General features: G+C 43.1%; 1 protein-coding gene across 3 annotated transcripts in view; it reads right to left on the minus strand.

Moving 5' to 3' along the window:
• LOC131217097 (glycine-rich protein 5-like) overlaps window positions 1–15419 on the minus strand; it is a 37184-nt gene extending 21765 nt beyond the window's left edge. For all 3 annotated transcript variants that reach the window (XM_058211849.1, XM_058211847.1, XM_058211848.1), the window contains exon 1: window positions 15323–15419. The gene's annotated coding sequence lies outside the window, so the exon portion shown is untranslated. The remainder of the gene's footprint in view (window positions 1–15322) is intronic.
• Between the last annotated feature and the right edge of the window lie 2050 nt (window positions 15420–17469).

Genomic DNA, 17469 nt, shown 5'->3' on the forward strand with positions numbered 1-17469 from the left:
TTATTATATTATTTTAAACAAATTAAGGGGTGGGTCACACTGATCTATGGCTCACTTCAAACCTACCACGCGGCCACCAAAACACTTCCATAAGCCACCTCCACGATAGACGATGTGGCATATACCTCATCAGTGGGTCTCACATGGACATGGCCCACCTGTTCAAGCTGATCGATATTTGTGTTTTCCTCATCCATTTCCACCACTCCAAAAGCTAAAAAAAGAGTTCCATGGACCATCCGTCATGTGGGTCCCATGAAGGTGAATGGCATGGAGAAAAGAGGCAGAGAGAAGTGGTTGGGAATTTCACCACATATCATCCATTTCTAGTCTAGATTAGTTAGGAAATCAATGAGAAGGGAAAGGTCCGCCATTATGGGCCCTCCGGAATAAACATACATTAGATGCCTCTCACCATAAGTGAATTCAATTAACAAAATTGACGGTTAGATCACCCACCTATCGGCCTTCTTCTTGGTCCCTTAGCCTCCTTAACTCCTCGCCTTCAATTTTGATAGAGGTAGATGATGAATGAATGGTTAAGATGGAAGGTGAGATTGTGAGCCACACTTGTTGTTTCGGGAGAGCTTGGGGAGACTTGGACGTGTGATGTTTTTGTTGCTTAGGAGTGAAGAGAGGGAATGAGAGAGACAGAGAGAGAAGTGATGGGTGAAAAGGGATGAGATGATGGGTGATGGATGAAGTGATGGGGTTGTAAGAAAGGGATGGGTGGAGAGAGAGAGAGAGAGAGAGTTGACTTTGGGAATGGGAAGGGATGGGTTGCTTGTACTTGAGGTATTAAGTATACTTGACTTAATTGATTGATTGATTAATGGGACATGTTGTAGAGATTTTCTCAAAATTCGCAACGCACGATGTTTCTTCGGAATGAACGCGAGCCCACATCTCCTGGCTCGGGTATCGGTTCGGTGCGCGAGTTGCAGCGTTGAAACCGCGGCGACGGCGTGGTCGCTAGGGTACAAGTTTCAGGTTGAGCCGACTTTGGTATGAAGGACTCGGCTTAGGATCGCGTGCAAACATAGGATACTAGTCGAGGATTGCCGGAATTTGACCGGAAGAACCGTGGAAGCATACGGAACGGTACGGACTAGGATACGGGTCTTATAGATCTCCCCTCCAAATAAAAATTTCATTCTCAAAATTCACACTATCATTGCAAGTAATCAAGACTTAAAAAGAAGAGGACACATAGCATCATTATATAAAATCGGAGACAGCATACATGATACAACATATAATCAATCGTCAAAGAGATGGGGATAGTGCTCTCGAATTTTGGTCTCGCGCTCCCAAGATGCCTCATTGTAATGTCTCGAAAAAACCTATACAAGAACCCGAGTACCACCTCAGGCAGAAATTACCCAGGACCAAAACCTTTAGAAAATTAGGTTAATGTTAGCAAGTGTTAAACTAGAGTGCTTGTAAAATTATCACTAATCACTTTAAATATGTTCTGTAAGACCCAAAACGTGTAGAATCATTGACGCTTTATTACCCTGAAATCTAAAATCCATCCTTAAACCCGGTTGCTCTCGGGAGCACACCGAAACTCCGTATCGGACCTAGACCGCACGTCGAAAGTCCGATTACCCCGAAACTATACGGATATGACCGCATTACTGGACTTGACAACCCCCTCAGAAATCAAGTCTTAATTGTGTCTAGAACTACACAACTTGAGCCCGGAGCAAAGTGTGTGAAAAACGTGAAAATATATAAAAATAAAAATTTGAATTTAAGTAATCTGAGTCATGTCGCTTGCGAGCCAAATATAAGGATTCAGACCATCAGAATCTGACCCAAATACACCCTCAGAATAGGAAAAATGTCCCACACATGTCGATGTACTTGTGGCCTTGATCGAGTGACCGTGACCGTTGAACTGAAACTGGTTCGCCACGGCTGATCTGTAAATCCGATCGGAACTAAAACTCAGCCTGACCTAGATCCATGGTCAAGGAGCTTAAGTCCAACCACACGTGGAAAAGGGGCCACCAGAAGTGCTCCGTTGACCGGAACAGTCCGTATTTGGATATAACCTAAGTATACCTTGGCCCTAGGGCCATTCCCATCAAACCTGGGCCTATATAAGGACCTTAAACATTCCCTCTCATATGTCATACGAATTTTGTAAACCCTAAGGGAAAGAAGAGAGAAAAGAGAAGAAGAAAGTGAGGAAGAGAGAGAGTGAGAGATAGATATTGGGATCTTTCCCTAATGCTCCAAGTGCTTAGCCACCACTCCTGTGTCGCTATACGGGCGATACCAACCCCATTCTTAGGTAAGAAAACCTAACCCTAATCTGTTTTAGGGTTTTAGATAGTGTAAGTTATGAAATAGCTAACCCAATTTATGTTATAGGTTGTCAATCTGTCGTAGACAAAGACTTAGCTTTAAAACGGAGTTCGTTACGAGTCTACCGGCAAAAGGTGCGGACTATAAACGTATAGGTTATGGTTTTCAAGGCTTTCAATGTTGGCTAATGGTTTATTACTGATATGGGTGCAATTTCACATGTCAAATGCGATGTTTGTATCGCGTTTCTGATATATATAAACTATATTGAATTTAGTGTATTCTATGTATATGTAGAAAGTATCGTATGCGTATGAAATTTGAACGTGTGCTTGCCATGATTAATTGTCATGTGTTTATGCTAGTTGTATGTGTAACAACTCCTTGGTGAAAGGATTTACCCTAAGACATGCTATCACCAACATACGTCATATATGTTGGAATGTGTAGTCTAAGTGTTTGTAGAAATGTCTGAATGAACATGTAATAAATTGCACTTTATGAGTATTGAGAAGAAATTCTCAACTATCTTAACGATGTGTATGATTTCCTCCATGTAACTTATATTCTTTGTCTGTTTTACTTAGACACTGCCTATGTGTGAATTCATGTTTAAGTTGAAATCCATCAAATGCTCACATGCTTGTATGATTGGAATTGTTGATCCATTACGGTTCTGATTAGCTTGTATGATTATCTGTTATAATTGAATGTGTTTGGGACTATGAAATAGTCTAAGAAATCGGTAACAGGTTCTGATTTGGTGGCTAAAGTTGTCTCGCCACATAAAACGTGATCGATGAATCCGAGCCGTACTTGGGATGTTGGCAGTGGTTAGGCCACACGGAGTGCTTACGCACTTCATGTCGATCAACTCAACATGCGCTCGTACTAATCGAGCTCGTCAAGTAACCCAATTGACCGGATATATGTTCACCAAGTATGGACACCACTGCTTGAACCTAAGGTACCAAACTCACCAGTGAAAACCCCGTTAACCTTGGTACCTTGATCCGTTAAGACTCATGAGCTGGGCATGGTGGTATAGGACACCGTGGTCAAGCTGTCGGCCTACGCTGGGGTGACGAGCCTTCCCGTAGTGACCAGTGAACAACCCAGACTCATGAGCCGAATACGGTGGTATGGAACACTGTATTCGAGCTGTCGGCCTACACTGATAAGGTGGCGAGCCCTTTGTAGTAACCTCGAGTGTACATTAAGACTGTGTAGAGGCGATGAGCCCTTACGTAGCAACAAGAGTACACTAGGCCTGCACTGATAAGGTGACGAGCCCTTTGCAACGACCTAGAACCGTAACATCGTATGAGATTTACTAGGATTGACGACTCTAAAATGGATCATTGTTTGGGAATTGATATAAGGGAGGTACCTTAGCTTCCTAATCCTGTTGTATGAAAGGGACTACTAATAACTCGGTAATCACGCTCATTCCACCGCACTGCATGTGCCCCGGGTTGAAGAGCACAGAGGGAACAAAGCATGCCGCGACCATAAGATGGTGTCGCACGAGGGAGTGTAGGCAAGGGCATGCATCATGCTTACATTTCATCCTTGCATTAATAAGAGTATTTAGGAATGTCTGATATGTCTGCTTTATCATTATTGCTTGATTGAATTGATAACATGTTAACCTTTGCTCTATTATTCCACTGAGTTGATCACCCACTCCCACGTTCTGGGACGGTGTTCTGAACACCCACTAGACTCTGTCTTAGTTACAGATGATGATGCGACTCAAGAGGCGGAGCCTGATTACTATGACAATCAGGATGAGTTCTCATATATGCAATTCTCCGGTGGTTTCACTTAGGCCATCCGGATCGAAGGGGCTATGAGGTTTATTATTATAGTTGAACTATTTTGAACTATTACATGTATATGGTGACTCAGTGATGTATTCATACTCTGGAGACCGATCGTGACTTTCTTGGCTCATACACGTCTATATACATTTTCTAGTCTTCTGCTTGCATTATATGATTTAATTTGGAGTATGAATTACTGTTTTAGTAAAATCTCACTCAAGATTATTATACTAACACAGACAACATTTAATCATCATCAAATATATTGCATAAGTGATGCGTTGGAACTCAGGAGTTGAACTTTTACTTGACACCTGATTTTCAGGGCGTTACACTCATCAACAGAATGGTGACCCCACTGAACTTTCACCAAGGGAATGATCTTGGTCTGGAGGACCTGCTCCTTCCGATCAAGGATACGAACTGGCTGCTCAATGTAAGAAGCGTCATCACGAACCTCCAACGGCTGTCAATCAATAATAGGAACGATGTCTGACCCACACTTCCTCAGCATAGAGACATGAAAAATATTGTGGATGCCAGACAATTGAGATGGCAAGGTAAGCTGATAGGCCACAGCACCAACGCACCCAGTGATCTCGAAAGATCCTATAAATCTCGAGACAAGCTTGCCCTTCGCTCCTAATTGAACTACGCCCTTCATGGGCAAGACCTTGAGATACACTCTGTCCCCTACTGCGAACTCCAAGGGACGATGCCAACGATCATCAAAACTCTTCTGCCAGCTCTGAGCTGTGTATCCTCTGCTTGATGATATCGATAGCCTCTGACGTTTGCTGTATAAGCTTGGGACCTAGGAGACGCCGCTCTCCGACCTTGGTCCAACAACTCGAAGATCTGTACGGTCTGCTATATAATGTCTCAAAAGGAGCCATGCCAATAGTCGCCTGATAGCTATTATTGTATGAGAACTCAGCCAATCGCAAATACTCATCCCAGCTACTCTAAAAGTCAATCGCGCAGGCCCAAAGCATATCCTCAAGAATCTGGTTACCCTCTTGGTCTGGCCATCGGTCTGGGGATGATGTGCGATGCTGAGTTACAAATCAATGCCCATCGCTCTCTGAAAGCTCCCTCAAAACTGAGATGTGAACTTCGGGTCTCGGTCTGAAATGATCGAGACAAGATCACCATGCAATCTCACGATCTCATCAACAAATAGCCTGACAAGCTGGTCTGAATGTCAAGTCTCACGGATCGCAAGAAAATGTGCTGACTTCATCAGACAGTCCACGATAACTCAGATGGTGTCATTACCGCACTGAGTCCTCGACAAGCCCAAAATAAAGTTTGTCGATACGTACTCCCACTTCCACGTCGAGACTCTCAACGGATGCAATGGACCAGGGGGTCTCTGATGATTGGCCTTGACACGCTGGCATGTGTCACACTCGGCCACAAAACTGGCGATGTAGCGCTTCATCCCTGCCCAAAAATACTGTCTTCTCATATCACGATATATCTTCGTCGAGCCAAGGTGGACAAAAAATTACGATCGATGTGCCTCAGTCATAAGATCTCTGCGCAACTCAGGAATATCCAGGACACACAATCGGCCTCTGAAATGAAGTCCACCATCAGAACCAATCTGTCAATCTGTCTGACTCTCAGATATTGCCTCTGCTCGGTAATCCTATAACGACTCGTCTGTCTACTGAGCCTCGATCACCCTTGCGACAAGAGAGGGTTGAATTAATATGCTCGATAGCTGAATGATAGAAAACTACAGACCAAAATTGAAGTCATACTCTATTATATCCTCGAGCATCCTCCACTCCTAAATCATCATATGTGCCACCAGGCCTCGTGGTACTGAAAGTTAAAATCATAATCCTTTAAAAGCTCCATCTAGCGTCTCTATCTCATGTTCAACTCAGACTGAGAGAATAGATACTTCAAGCTCTTGTGATCAGATAAGAGCTCGAACCTAACCTCATAGAGATAATGTCTCCACACCTTCAGTGTGAAGATGACTGCTACCATCTCTAAATCGTGCGTGGGGTAGTTCAGCTCATGGACCTTGAGCTGGTGAGACGCATGAGCCACTAGTCTCTCGTGCTGCATCAGGACAACACCCAAGCTAATACGCGAAGCATCGGTAAATACAACAAATCCATCACTCCCAAAGGGAAGAGTGAGGACATGAGCAGATGTGAGGCGGTCCTTCAGCTCCATAAATGCTCGCTCACAGGCATCGCTCCAAACAAACTCTGCCCCTTTCCAAGTCAACCTGATCAACAGGGCCGCGATACGGGAGAAGCCCTCAATGAAACACCGATAGTAGCCCACTAAACCAGGAAAACAACAGATCTCGGACGTAGTTGTGGGCTGGTCCCACTGACTCACTGCCTCAACCTTCGAGGGGTCCACTGCGACACCCTCCCTTATCACCACATAACCGAGGAACTTCACCTTCTCCTGTCAAAACTCACATTTCTCCAGCTTCGCATACAGCTGGTGGGCACAAAGGGTTTATAAAACAATCTCCAGATGCTGTATATGGTCCTCACGGGTCCTCGAATATATCAGAATGTTGTCGATGAAGATCACAGTAAACTGATCAAGATATGGACGGAAGACCTCGTTCATTAACTACATGAAGACTACGGGTGCATTGGTCAGTCTGAAGGACATGACCTGAAACTCAAAATGACCATAACGCGTCATGAAAGCTGTCTTCGGGATGTCCTCCTCTCGGACCCGAATTTGATGATAACCAGAACGCAGGTCAATATTCGAAAAGAATTATGTACCCTGCAACTAATCAAACAAATCATCTATCCTCAGGAGTGGGTACTTGTTCTTAATCGTGACCTAGTTGAGCTCGCTACAATCCATGCAGAGCCTCAACGAGCCATCCTTTTTCCTGACGAAGAGTACCGGTGCTCCCCAAGGCGAACTGCTCGGACGAATGAATCTCAACTCACGCAACTCGTCCAACTATTGCTGCAGCTCACGTAACTCATCGGTGCCATACCGTACGGGGCCTTCGAGATAGGTGCGGTACCGAGCTCAAGATCGATTTGGAACTCAATATGCCGACGAGGCGGCAACCCCAGAATCTCCTGGAACATATCGGGGCAATCGCAAATAATCAGCAACTAGTCAATATATACTACAACAGGCTCCTCAACGGCACAAGAAATCAAACAAGACAACGACTCTTCTCTGAGCTCGGCAACGAACTGAAATTGCGGCAAGCCTAGTATGCAGAATGTGACTGTCCTTGCGGAACAGTCCAAGATGGCGTAGTACTTGGTAAGCCAATCTATGCCCAATATAACATCAAAATCTGACATCGGCAGCACGTACAAGTCGGCGAGTAAGAAAATCTCTCCCACTAACACGAGGTAAAAAGAACAGAAGCGACCCAATACTATGGTCTTCCCCAAGGGCGTTGATACGGTCAATCCCTCACTAGCAGACTCTGTCGGCAATCCAGTCGATCGGTAAAAATTCTCAGACATGAATAAGTGCGAAGCACCAGAATCAAATAGTAATCGGGCGATGCATGCAAAGACTAAAAGTATACCCTCAACTACTCCTCTGGATGACTGCGAGTCCTACTGAATTGTATAGAATCTAACCTGAGTTGGCTGGGGAGGTGTCTGTCCCCTCGGAGGATGCTGCTGCTACTGATGTCACTGAGGTGCTTGAAACTGCTACCTCTGTTGCTGCAGTCTCGGATGCTGGTGCTAATGCTGCTGCTGAAGGGGCCTCAGTGGTGGGATCTACTGTCGCTACTGTTGTGGAGGCTGCCACTGTAGAGGCTGCCGCGGTGCTCTCGGCTACTGCTGCTGAGGTCGGGGACACTCCCACCTACGGTGTCCTATCCCACAGCATCCATAGTATGTACAGAAAGCTGCCTCTGAGGTGGTGCCGTTGGGGGTGTCGATGGTGCTGCTGGTGCTCTGGCGGATGGGTGACTCCTGTACCTCTACGGTCGTAGATGCTGCTGGGAGCTACTGGAGGGGACCTGCCTCTTCCGACCCCTCCTCTGATCTCGATCGGTCTGTGTGCCAGCCCACTCGTCTCATAAATCTAAGCCCTCCGTACTCCTGCCTGAAAGGTCGGGAGCTCATGCCCAATAACACGGCCTTGAAAACTGTAACGCAAGCCGTTCTCAAAATGGCGGGCCTTCCGCCCCTCATCATCAACCAAATATGGTGCGAATCTCGATAGCACCATAAAATGGAACGCGTATTGTGCCACGGACATGTCCCCCTGCAGCAGAGTCTCAAACTCTAACTCTCTTTGATGACGAATATGGTCGGGGAAGTACTGCTACTCGAATCGATCAATAAAATCCTCTCATGTCCATACGAATCTGGTCCTGCTACACGAGTAATGGAGGTCCACTAGTGCTCGACCTCACTCTAGAGAAGAAATATTACCAACCGGACCCGCTGCTTGGCCGTATATGTCATAGTATCAAAAATCTTCTCCACATTGGAGCGCCATCTCTCAACTGCAGTCGGATCTAGCTCGCCCTGGAAACGCGGAGGATCGAGCTATCTAAACTCTCGAAGAAGGACGCTCGCACGCTCCTGCTCTGCCTAGGCTGGCTAAACAACTGGGTGCCTGCCCTATCCCTGAAGCGCAGCCGTCACAGCCTACAACATCTGCTGTAATTAGGAGACACTCATAGGTACGGTCGGATCCACACCAGTCTCAAGTGGAGGAACGACATCCTCAGGCTGAGGAGCAAGGATCTCAGGTGGTGGAGTGGAAGTCGCAGGTGGTAAGCTGGAGCCTCAGGTGGTGGAGGGGGTTCGCTCGAGTCGCTCTCCTGGGCAGCATGGCCTATAGAAAGAATAAGGACACCAATCAACCTTAAGAATCACATGTTAGGGAACTCAAGCGAAAGGTTACGCACCCGAAGCCTAATCGTCATAAACTTATAGCAAACATATAATGTTGTTCTCGGTTATTCTCAAGTTATGCTCTGATCCCAATTTCTGTCACACCCAAGTGGGAAAATGTAAGAACTCTATAAGGTGGGCCTTATTTATCAAACGATCTGGATTATCCTAATGGTTGGACTGAGTAATCGGGTAAACTAGTGGGCCCTACTTCAGTGTGATTCTCGCAGAATATCTGCGCAAGTATGCGTGAGGAGTGGAATGCTATAAGTACATATGCAGGTAGTTGTTTGAGGACTATTAGGATGCTAATATGTGGAGCCGTGGGGAGAGAGTTGTGATAGGATTCAAACTCTCTATACCCCAGCCAATATATATTAAGGGCTAGGTCCCCGATCCTACACCACAACACAAAAGGAAAAAATCTCATCGATTATTCTATTATTGGGTTTGAAGCAGAGGAAGATCTGGTATTCTATTATTCTCAGTCATGGCCTCTCAAGCAGGTTTGTTCTATTCCTACTCTTGTGATCACCATGTCTTATGCACAGCTAGGTCCGTGGGCCAATTCCGCATGATTGGTGTAGCCCCACACTTCGCCGTTGAAATCAATATACAGCCAGTCTTACTTCACATATGCAATTAGCCTACCTGATGAGTGACTTATTCTGATTTTTCTGTAGGTGATCTTTATGATGTGGTCCACCCTTTTCATGGCTCGGCATGTACCCATGAAGTAACCATTAGAGGAAGATAATGAAGTTATTTGTTAAGTTAACATACAACCTCATATGTGATCATTTCTTTGTTTCACATGTTTAGCTTCCATTGTACAGTGAAAAATGGTAGAGATATCGTTGGATCTTTCCAAATGCATCTTGTTATGGGAAAAATGGACCGACCCATGGAGGTAGGTTAGGTCGAGACCCGGTATACCCCGATGCTTAATGGCCGGCTCGACCAAGGTTGACCTAATGGTCGGCACAACTATAGTTGGCCTAATAGTCGACATGACCCAGAATGGACATTCTGAGGAACAAACTGAAGAGACTATTAGGACTCATGAAGAAATTAAAGGCTACAGAAATTGGACATCACAAAGAACTTTTATAGGGATGTTCTTCTTAATTGGAAGAACAGGTCGGCAGTTGTGGAGGAGCTCATCCGACCTTATCCACGTTCACAGTTCGACCTTATCCAAGGGAATGGCGCGTTGTCTTCTACAAGGATCGCGGAAGCTAATCCGTGATAAGCTCGGGGTCCCGAGTTCTCCGCCGAAGATCTCGGAAGACTCCCCATAGGATATGGATCCCAATCCATCTATAACAGGCACCTACTAAATAGGAAAGTTCCCCTTATGCTACTACCTCTCCATAACTATAAATAGAAGTACCTCTAATGATAAAAGTACACACTCATATATTGTCTCTACTTTTACACAACTTCTATAAGACCCAGATTTCTGACTTTGGCATCGGAGGGCCCCCTGCACTAGCCAGGGTGTTCCTTGTTTTGTTCTTTATGCAGGTACTAAAGGGTTTAAGAAGAGTCTACCAAAAAACTGCATCAACACATCTCACGTTATCCAAAGCAAGTATGCAATTTCACTGATAAATATGTCTAAAGGAATAATCTTCTCTTAATCAAAGATCCACACTACAAATCATATGATTTGGTGAAATCCAGACTTTTCTCTTATTTGCTTGTTTTAGATGATCTACTTTCTCCTTCCAAATTCGCATATTTGGAAAGATCGCTAATATTGAAGTCTCAGAGTGCAATTATCCAATCATGAGAGATGGCAGTGCAGTTACACAACTGCTATAACAAATGGGTAGATAGTTACTCAGTAACTACCATGACATATATTTCTAATCAAGGTGAGGCCCACTCGCAGGAAATATGTTACAGTTTCCATAGGCTCATCGACGTCAATATATGAGAAAAATACTATAAAAATTTAAGACTACTTAGTCACATTTTATTTCAAACTATTTGTTATGTGACCAAAACCAGGTATTTCGTTACTTGATGATATAGTCTTTGTGCGTACTCAGTCTCATTTTTCCTATTTGTCATTTGCATGGCACATCTAAGTCATGCAAAAGCTAGCTGGGCCACACCATGACGATCACCTGAAAAATCATGCCGGGAAACATTGTCGAAATCAATAGACGGATGATGATCTGATTCAATGTACAGTTGTAGCCCACCTAATGACTAAATCATCTTGATTATTTTTGGGGGCAAGAAAGATGGGGTTGTATGTGAATAGGTTTCACATGCATCGCTGCATGAGATACTTGGAGCCATGTATGGAGCGGGACCCACCTGGGACCCACTGTCAAATCATATTTGAAAAAATAGGGCGGTCATCCATCAAGTAGGCCACACGTGTTTCAAAGACGTGTGGTCCGTCTACCTTATGGTCGACCAGCTAATTATTCTTTTGCCACAAGATCTACAAGGTGGGCCCCACTGCATGTATTTACGACTTGGATGTCTCACAAGACGTGTGGACCAGCTCATTAGTTAGATGGTTCAGATTGTTGGATGACCTTCCCACGTGTAATGGAGAGAGATGGTTCTTCCATATTTCCATATATTCGGATATTCTTCCAGATCTACTGTATCATCTCCAGACTGGGAGTTGTATTAAGTCTCATCGACAGTCTAATCGATTCATCTGGGCCGTCTATCAGTGCAGCCTATTCCTCGTTGACGGTCACGCAAAAGCTACACCAATCAGATGATCCTTTCTATCTGCATTTTTTTTTTCCTACCTTTCTGTTGTGCAAGGCATGAATGAGCTGGTTAGGATGATCAAATCCAAATGATTCTTCTGAATCATAGAAAAGGAAATTGGGGTTCATCAAATGGACAGTTCATATTTACAATTCAACTAATATATTTCTTGGAGATCGAGGAATTTTTGGATCGACCAAAGTACGTTGTGATGTTCTCAGTCAATCAAGATCTGTTTTGGTTGACCGAGAGACTATGTTGATGTTTCGGTCTATGGAAGGTGCTCCCAAGCAAAATGCGTAAGTGCATGTTTTAATTTTAATTTTTTTACGGAAGTGTATAAATATGCTTCTGATTATGCAATTAGGGTACAACGAAAGAAGCTTAACACATTTTCAATGATTTTGACGAAGTTAGGATTTTTCATCTGTATGTTGTTCCATCTCTTGTAACTTTTTTATTATAGTGAATTATTTGTCACTTGATGTAGCAGGTTTTTCTTATAAGAGTTTTTTCACGTAAAATTTATGTATTCTCTATAATTGCTTGAATTTTTCTTTTCTTTTTTCTTTTTAATCCTAACCTTGCCTTTATGCTAACAGTCTTAGAGAATCATGTCACATCTTTGGTTACGCATGTTTCCATCCATCCAATAAAGTCGTACTAGTCAACCATGATATGAATCCTAAAGCCATTGACCATTCGCACGGCATTTTCCTACGTCCCCACAAATTGCGCAAGTACTCGTTTTGTAACTTTGCCGTGATGATTGTAACAGCTGAGGAGTTAATTTTAACAAGTGTTTGTGATTTTTTGAATGACTATTGATCTAGTAAGCTGTGTATTGGAATTATCAAGTGGATGGTTGCATTTATACTCATCATCATCCATGTCACCTATTTCGACCATCCAATTATAATCCATACGGTTGGATATGGGTCTACAGAGCCCACTTATGAGAAACCACTAATAGGTGGGTCTCACAAGATTTCTCTAGTTATCTCTAGTGCGTATCCTTTTATGGAGGTACAATTGTTTCTCTCATATTGGATATTACAGTAAGCGAAAATTGAGAGAATATCTAATTGTTCATGTAGCTCTTATTATAGATCATTTAATCGCATCCGATGGTTATTCTAACCGTGAATCAATAGGTGGATAAGCTCTATCTTGCTCCCATAATGACTTGGTAGATCACTTGATGAGAGCCGTCTATCTTCAGCTTTATTGAGGTTGATTCTTAATCATGTAGATACTGTTGGATCTAATGGGCCTACCCATCCGTGCTTATACACTCTTCATAGGTTGATCCTCGAAAAACTATATTGATCAGACAATCTTAACCGATGGGCCAGTGGTTTAAAAAAATTGATGGACAAGATCATTAGTAAAGAACTGTCGAGTTAGAGATGTTTATGACCATATTATTTATATGGTTTTTTAATAATACCAAATGAAGATTGGACTAGATAGGTCATTTCTCTTTATCAATATCAACTTGTAATTCCAACTGTGTGGATTTCGTGGTTAAAGACTCGGCGACTTGGCTGATCGGGCCCGAGTCAATACAGATGACTCTGCATTCATCAACAAAATTCGGGCTGGCCCACTTATCAGGCGGGTCGTACCTACTGCAAGAAAATGGATGGTTTGGATAGAACTGCCAACGTCCACATTCAGTTTGCATGTTGCCCATCTAATGAGTGAACTGGCTTGATTTTCTATATGGTCGTATGAGGAGTGGGCCAAGCTAGATTGGTGCTCAGATGTTCCGCACGTTTATTAAGATGATACGTAAGCTTCCCATACACTTGCTTATGTGCAAGTGATGTAGAGCGGGTTGTACGTAGACACTTTGATGGCAAAGGACTAGAGAAGGCCTGATCGGAGGCAGAAATGATCTGGACCTTTAGAACCTTAAAACAGTTGTATCTTACAAATTAGGATGAGTTTTTCGACATATTATATATGATTTTGGGGTAAGTGAACCTACTTAAGCCAACCAACGCCGCTACGCCGGATTGCCTATGCTGTATTTGTGAGATTCATTGTATTGAGACATATAGGTCATGCCCAACATTAAAACGGCGTAGAAAAGTTGGGAGAATAACATAGTTGAGCCATATTGGACACTTTCTATTTTTGGCCAAAAACCATGAAGTCTAGTAGGAATAGATGTGGTCGATAAATAGTAAGTTTACTATTTATAATAAGTCACATTTTTAAGGTGTACCAATATAAAACTTCATCCTAGGTTTGAGTTCTTTATTTAAAGAGTTGTAATTTTATTTTTCTTATATCATCAACCAAGTTATTTCAAATATATTAAAAATTATTTCTACTTTTATCTATCTTAGATTTAAGGAAGCTCTATTATGAGTAGAGAGAGCTTCGTGGATTTGGAGTAGATATGCCTTGACAAAGATGGTGATTGGCCTCATCTCGTCCCTCCCTGCGTCAAGCAAACCTCCCAGGTTGCAAATTTTCAAACATGATGCTTTCAATCTCAACAGCCCATACTTGGTCATAATACACTAATGTGGATTATAAGTCCTAATTGGTAACTGCACATTTTTTGCTAACATACAAAGTCCCGCTTTTGGGACCCATGTTTTAGTGATCTGAACCGTTCCTCTGATAAGGAACATCCAGAAAATACGCCAAAATAGATGGTTGAGAGAAAAAGTATAGCATCGGTTCACATTTGATGAACAAAATGGCGAATGTGAAAGTGCTGGGCTCCTCCATTTTGGGAGATCTCTCGGGGGGTTCCTTAAATCCAGGAGGAACATCAGATCAACGGTTTGGATCATGGAACCATGGCTCCCACATTTAGGAAATCCTATGCATCCGCAAACTATAGTAACACTAACAATTATCAGTCTATAAGCTGGGAGAATCGTTTCCAATAGCTAAGAGGATTACATGCAATACCATTTCCTTATTTAGATACAAACTGGTGAGCTTTCATCATCTTCACAAACATTGCAATTATTACTCACTTGCCATGCCCAGACCCGTATCTGGAGCATTCACCATAACCGGATCCAGACCCTGAACCTCTCCCAGAGCCGGACCCTGAGCCATAGCCCTCACCATGTCCAGAACCAGATCCTGAACCAGAACCATGCCCAGGTCCGGATCCGGATGGTCCGGGTCCGGATCCTTCACCATATTCTTGACCATGACCGGAACCTGAACCAGCACCAGAACCGGCACATGACCCAGCAGATGAACTTGCCCCAGAGCCTGACCCAGAGCCAAAGCCAGAGCCAGAACCTGACCTAGAACCAGAGCCAGACCTGGATCCAGACCCGGAAGCACCACCACCTCCCAAGGCAATTCCCACTCCTGCACCCACACCAACCCCAAGACCACCACCCAAGTCCAGACCCAAGTCCTTTCTAGCAACTCGGCTCCCCACCAACAAAGCACATGAAGCAACAAGCAATGCAAGTGCTATGAACTTGGAAGTGTGCCATTTTTCTCAAGTCCTCTGTACACTCCTAAAGGTGCAGAAGTTCCAAGCTTCCAACGAGCTAGAGAGTTTACAAGGAAAGAGAGGATGGTTTGTTCTTTATAGACAGTAGTTGGTTGTGATATATGTAGGGAGATGAAGGGCCATGTATTTATAGATGGTTGTAACCGTCCAAATGAGATGATGGTACACATGCAAGCGTGAAATGGATTAGAAAAGAAAAAAAATAAAGAAGAAGCTTGTGGTGGATACGTGTACATGTAGTGTAGTGGAGCACTATGGTGCTTGGTATGATAGTTTGGAACTTTGGGACATGTCTTTGATTGGTGCCGCCCACGCACTAAAGAGGATAGTAGAGTATGGTTTAGGGCCATGTATTTATAGATGGTTGTAACCGTCTTTGGTTGGTGCCGCCCACGCACTATGGCTTGTTTTCGGTGACTACTGTTTTTTTGTAAGGAACGTTTATTAGGTACTACCCCTGCCTGTCCCAAGCCTGAAACGGGCTGGGGCTCTCAGGGGCCCACCGTAATGTACGAGTTTATCAACACCGTCCATCTATTTTTTTCATATCATTTTAGGATATAAGCCCAAAAATGATGCATATCCAATGCTCAAATGAACCACACCACGGAAAGCAGTGTTGTTAATTACATGCATCTTTAAAACCTTCCTCGGTTCAAGCACATTATACCAAAAATCGTCATTTAGGAACGGTTTTAAACCGTTCCTAACTGCTTCAGGAACAGTTTAAAACCGTTCTTAAATGAGGCATCGCCGAAACGGTTCAGAACCATTGGATACCGTTTCAAATTTTAGGGACGGTACTTTAGGAACGGTTTTAAACCGTTCTTTTACCAACGATCAGATTTTTGGAACAATGTTAAACCCTGCTAAGAAGGTAAAAACAGCAACTGTCCACATTCAACTGAAAAACAAAAAAAAAAAAAAGAAACAGGAGCACAATACTGGTGAAAATATTGATTACTAAACCTACCAGCAACTTTGAAAATATTGCTCGCATAAAATAGGATGCCATTTGACTCCACTTAGCTGCTGCAATACTAGTAACCCAATTCCTACCTGCAGGATACTATGAAAATTATGTTCTGAGATTTACTTATATGAAAATAAGTGTACAAACAATAAATTATAAATAAATAAAAAACTGGGCAAGCTACAATACCATTAGAGGAAACCAACATCTTCTTTGCTTGAGATCAGAAAATCAGATGGCTGTTCACCTGCTTGTGGAAGCTACAGATCTCTGCATGAAGCAAAGTTTGATCAGCCACCCCACTGCAGTGCCATCATAAACTTCCAAATGTAGTTTATAACATAATATTTCTCTTAAAATCACAAACCCATTGGGCTGAAGCATCCGATCCATCTCAATGAGCAGATCTTCGATGCTACACCCACGCTTACCTATCTCAGAAAATACAGTCCAAGCATGAAGTAAATCATAGGTGTGTAGATAGGTAGAAAATGATTCACATCTGTATTTTATGCAACAGTAGGAACCCTAGTTAAAATACTGGAACAAGAACATCAGCAAGTAAAAAGAAAAAAATAATAATAATAATAAAGAGGACACTTGAATCCTGGAGGCTATGTATACTATTACTATCATCGAGCATTGAGTGAATCAAATATGACCCACTTTTCATAACTGATAACATGGTAGACCTGTCCCCAAACTCTTCACATGGAACATTCCTAATCCGTCAGTGGGCTGCAAATTGGGGTTTAGAAAAAGTAGAGAAATGTTCCACATTAAACTAAATAAAGGGCCTAAAGATTGGAAGAGTAGAACCTTCCTATCTATGAGGAGATTGACTGGTTTGTTCTGCCCAAACAGATGCAAAGACCTGCAAGGAAGAAAAACAAGAGTTGTATTAGAAGGGAGAGCTCCAAGATGTTTGTGCAGCAAAGCTGACTGAGCATATAGTTAGGGAGAATTTTTATTTTTTTTTAAAGCAACGAGAATGCATTAAAAAGAAAAGGAGAATATAATTAGGGAGAATATTGAAAGGCGAGCTTGCAGAAGTTCTAAACTGCATAATTTGAGATTGATGGTAATCAACCTCCTCCCCACAATTTGGGCATGATCCCTTTAATGCCACCAAGTCATTCCTCCACCAGGACATGGAATATGATATGGATTTATGGACATGGCATAAGACACAAACTTGGGCTGACAACAAATTTTAAGCCTTTA

The sequence above is a fragment of the Magnolia sinica genome, chromosome 10 (genome assembly GCF_029962835.1).
Source record: "Magnolia sinica isolate HGM2019 chromosome 10, MsV1, whole genome shotgun sequence".
Classification (NCBI taxonomy): domain Eukaryota; kingdom Viridiplantae; phylum Streptophyta; class Magnoliopsida; order Magnoliales; family Magnoliaceae; genus Magnolia; species Magnolia sinica.